Genomic DNA, 5370 nt, shown 5'->3' on the forward strand with positions numbered 1-5370 from the left:
AGTACAAGCAACTTAAACATCATGTCGAACAAAAACTACTCAAGAAACAAATGTAATAGTTACACCCTTCAATTCATGGTTTGATACTCGTAACTGAAAGTTATTAGCCCATTATTTCTAAGATGATTTTGCCTGATGCAAGCTTCACATTGTATCGATTGGAGCTTGCAACCTAATGGAAAAAAAAAATAAATGTCACACCATTCTTCTTATTCTGGAAGTACCACAGTGACCATTTTTTTAACGTTGGTATTCGCAACCTGTACTCAGTGATAGTAGAAAAAAGTGTATTTTATATAGCTTATACGTTTACAAGATTATGTATACTTGCGGATGCAAACTATAGATTCTGTGAAGAGAATGAGTAGTTGGCTACACATGTGCTGTTAAAATACACTGCCCTAATGCACATACGGAATAGGCTTCTGGGAATGTATATTCTTACGGAAGAGGCAATAAAACTTCGTGAAGTAGGTTCTATATCACTTTTTATTGACGCAACAGGGCTTAAAGAGCTACTCTAAGCCCAGAAGGGGACACAATAGACCCGATGGTCGCAGTGCCATATCCCCTAACAATAATAATAATAATAGCTCATGCGAGTCAGTTTTCTTTGGGATGGCCATAAATTTATCTAATTTCTATATTTTCACATCTAATAAAATAATTTGTGACAATTCTTACGAAACGTTTGCTTTTCCATGTAAAAATTTCTTCGAGTACTAAATTTAATGAAGTACAAATTAAATTAATTTCATAAAAGTATAATAAGGTAATGTGATTTTTAACAAAAATAATTACTAAAAATAATTTAATGAAATAATGAAATTAGAATACTTAAAAATATAAGTGATGGTAATTTTTTTTAAAGGGCATTCTAAAAAATTTTCCTAAAAACCTCAACCCTAAACTCTTAAAAGGCATTTATGTTGTTTGGCAAATTGGACAAAATGGGTTTTTGGTTTTCCATCTTTTTTAAGGACACCAAAAAAAAAGTAATTAACAATTTTTTAAGTTTATTAAATTGAAGGTTTGTTTTGTGTTGTGTGAGGAAAGCATGTTTAGCAAAATTAAGGTTTATTTAAAAATTTTTATGTGAAATTTTTTTTATTTGTTTGCTTTAATTGTTTATTTTTTGAAAAAAAAGAAACTTGTTATTGTTTTTATGTCAGCAAAAAACAATATTTAAACGAAATGCCAGCTAAGCAGTTTTTTTTTATTTTGTGTTCCTTATATTTTTTAGCCTAAAGTATCATACATAGAAAATTAAAAATAATGAAAGATTTTATATACAAAAAGCCTAAGAGGAAAACAAAACATGCCCTTGAGGTTCCGAAACAAAGTGTTCCCTTGACAAAATGTCTAATTTCCGTGCAGGAAAGCAAGAAATTACTTTATGGTTTCATAATTGGAGCGGCACAAAATAGCGAAGCAGCTATTTTAAAGGTTTCCAATGTTTTGACATGTTTTGATAACGCCAAAAAAATAAAAGTTTCACCACTGGTGAAGTAAAAAGAAATTGAAGAAAATATTTTTAAAAAGGAACCAAAATAAAAATTCACAAAAGTAACATTGCTGAGCCAAAGTAAAATGTAGTATCTTTGTTATTTTCAAGTTTTTTTTTATGCCTTGCTGGAGACCCTAACAAATTAACATTGGAACATTTTCGCTTCTTCCTCCCATTTCGTGTCTAAAAATTTTCGAACACTGCAACGAGTTGGCTTTCATTTTTGCACAACTCGTTGCGCCAAAGAAGCCTTGTGCTGATTTCAGTTGAGGCTCAACTGAAACTTTCCAACAACTGACCAAGCAAACCGACCTTGAGCAGTTTATGTATACATTTAAAAGCCATTTCTTATAAGAGTTTAGATTTTCCTTTTTGACTATTTAGCTGCAGAGATTTTTATCATTTCTGCTTGGAATTTCGGGTTTTTCTAAGAATGTCCTTTACAAGCACTTTTTTATGCAATCTCCTTATTTGTATGCTTCCTTTCAAATGTGCACTTGGGTACGCTTCTCTACTGCTTGTTACGCTATGCTTCTTCTTATTGTTTTTATTGTTACTCTTAATGTTGTTGTTGTTGTTACTATGATTGTTGTTGTTGTTGTCGTTGTTGTTGAAGTTTTATTGAGTTATTTGCTGTAGCTGTTGTTATTGTTGTTATTGTTGTAATTGTTGTCGAGATTATTGTTGTTTAGCTATTTTGTGTGTTAACAGCATTTTAGTGCTTAAGTTGCCTATGGGCAGGATATTTAAATTATTTGCCTGATTTTATGAATTTGCAGAAAAAGGCATAGAAAGCTAACAAGAATTCTTATTTTGTTTTTACTTTTTTTTTTTATGAAAAACTTTTTGTTGTTTTCAAATTTTTTATTTAAAATATCTGTGAAATTTTATTACAAAAGTTAAAATGCGGCAATGAAATCTTTTCTAAGATTTTTTAAATGCATATAAAGGATAAGAAATTTGGATAAGGAAATAATGAGTTAGTATAAAATTTTCTACTAAAATTCTTTTTTCATATTCAATTTAAATAATTGTCAGTAAACGCTGTGGATCAGTTATCCTAATAAAAAAAAGCATGATTACTTTAATGCAATGTATGAAAAGAGTATTTTGTATTAAGTAGCACCAAATAAGTACACATTAAGCCTTTTCTTTTGTAAGCCTACCACAAAAGAACAAACGCTGATTTTAAAAATAGCATATAAAACACGACAAAAGAACAAACGCTTATTTTAAAAATAGCAGATGAAACAACAACACTGCTGGCTTATTTAGTCCAACTTTTTAAAATCGCTTAACTAATAAACAGCTCAAGTCGCATGGTTGCCAAGACTAAAAATTCGCCTATTGTGAACGAGTTTTGGAAGTATATATGAAATTTCCAGTTAACTGTCAATGAATGATGTCGTTAATTCATATTTGGTGTAGTCATTGTTCGTAACAAATACATTACTTTTTCTATTTCATTATATTACTGTTAAAAGTCATGAAAATTCATATTTTATTCACAATCATGTAAAAAAAAAATTTTTAACAATAATTGTAAAGAATTATTATTTATTTTAAAAACTTTAACTTTAAATTTTATCACGTGTTTTGCTTGTATAAGCCTAACAAAATTTTCATTTTATTCACGGTTTGCCATCGCAAGTAGTGCTTATTTTACTTACTCTTCGGCGACATGCTTACAAAAGAAAAGGTCTATTTTCTTTTGTAAGGTCGTAATTTTTTTTTTTCAATGTAGCAAAAAAATACTTGCAACTTAAAATATTAAAATTTTTAAAAGATGTATTCTGTTGGTATGAAGCCTCCAATAGGGCACATGTGTTTTAAAAATTAACATGCAAAAAACCAAAAACAAAATTCCGAAAAATAAGCTAATTTTTCTAAAACTGCTTAACAAATAAGTCACTCGCATTACAATCCTGCCAAATCTTAAAATTGTTCATTTCATTGTGCATAATTTTTGGAAGAAAAAGGAAAATTCCAGTCAGATGACGGAGGAGTGTTAATGAGTAAATTTATATATTTCATAAAATTAATTTTTTTAATGAAATTAAGCTTAAGTTAGTAATTATTAAGAAGATATTCGTTAATTATTTATAAAAGATCTTATTATTTCTATTATATGTTCTTTAAAAAAATGCAACACATTAATAAATACAATTCACAAATATTATAATAAAAATAAAAAGCAAGAAAAATAAAACAGTGTTAAATACTACTCATTTAACATTAATTAATCATGCTTGAAGATTAAAAATTGTATAAACGAATTTATTGAAGATATCGTATTGCCTTCTGAAAATTTAGAGTAATCAAAAATTTTATATATTTAGTCAGACTCTCTTGGTTCCTCCTTATTTCACTATTTTTACACGTTATCATTATAATACCTAAAAAATGTATAAATTCAAATACAATATAAAATGTCCACTAAGAACTTTTTTGTGTAATTCATTCTATATATATTTATATATAAAAACTTTTTTTTTAAATTATCTGCAGGTATTTTCATTATTTATATTGAAGCTATTTGAGACAGTGTACTTGAGAACTTTTACTCTTTCTTAACTCGAAATATTTTTAAAATCTCTCTTCACGCCTTGACTGGATTATTGTTTTTCACTTCATCAGACTAAGCAATAATTGACCTCAGATCTGCATAACTTCCCGAGGAGCCTGTAACATATTTACATGTATTTATATATCACAAATTTGTTTAAAATGTTGTTATTTGTCATATCTTTACTGATTTCGGCAGTGATTTCAAATTATTCTTAAGCAACCAGGTGTTGTTATATTTGAAGATTCATGAGAAAAAAATTCACCTACTAACAGCTGTAATTTTTTTTCTCAGTGTAACAAAATAATACTCACAACTTAAAATTTGCGGAGTTATATTTTACTCTCAAACATTTTAAAGTCTTAAGTTTTAGTGCAGCGAAATTCAAAAATCAGTTTATTGTGAATGTTCACTGGAAAGATATTGCAAAGTTCCAGGCATCCGTTAAAATCATATAAACATTTCGTTCACTAATAAATTCATAATTATATAAATAAATTAATTTAAATATACGAGATAAAAATGCCTGCCATTGTCTATCTAATATTCATTTTGCTAAACACAAGCATATGTCAAAACAAAGTATTTAACATATTTTATAAGCAATGTCAATTTCTTCCTACCAGACTTAATGCTGTTTACAACTCTGAAAGATAAAATTATGGTTAATATTAAAGACTAAAAAAAAAACCGTAGAGAAACTGAAGAGACTGTAGAGAACGGATATGTTAGATCAGATGTGACTTAACTGAATCCACTTAAATTTTATAAATAAGGAGTTTCGTTTAATAGTCTCATTATTTCCGCTGTTGAATATTAATGTTAGACATTATTAATATTAATATTAATATTAAACAACAACAATAATTTCTCTATCCTTCAACCTAGTTATAAAGTGTCTAAACATATTAGAGAGTGTAGTAAGAAACCTAACTAAAGGGAGAAGCGATCTATTGTAAACCTTCATTGGAGTTTTTAACGAATATTCTAGTCATCTGTCAAAACTTGTTTGTAAACATAAATTCAAAAAAAATTTCAGAAATTCCAGATTGTAATAAAGAATCATTGTAAAAATGTTCAAATATTGCAGAAAATAAGTTTCTTAAAAATATACAAAATTCTTTAAGAATACATGAAAAGATTATCATTAAAAGGCATATATAATATTTTAAATTGTAAGTAGCTAACAAGTTTGTTAACGTTTTCAACTACAAATAATTTTGTTGTGAAAGGAAATTGTAAAGTTTCCTACATTGTTGTTATATCTTGTAGTACACTTTATAAAATTTTGATTTTT

This window comes from Teleopsis dalmanni, chromosome 1 (assembly GCF_002237135.1).
Source record: "Teleopsis dalmanni isolate 2A chromosome 1, ASM223713v2, whole genome shotgun sequence".
Classification (NCBI taxonomy): Eukaryota; Metazoa; Arthropoda; class Insecta; order Diptera; family Diopsidae; genus Teleopsis; species Teleopsis dalmanni.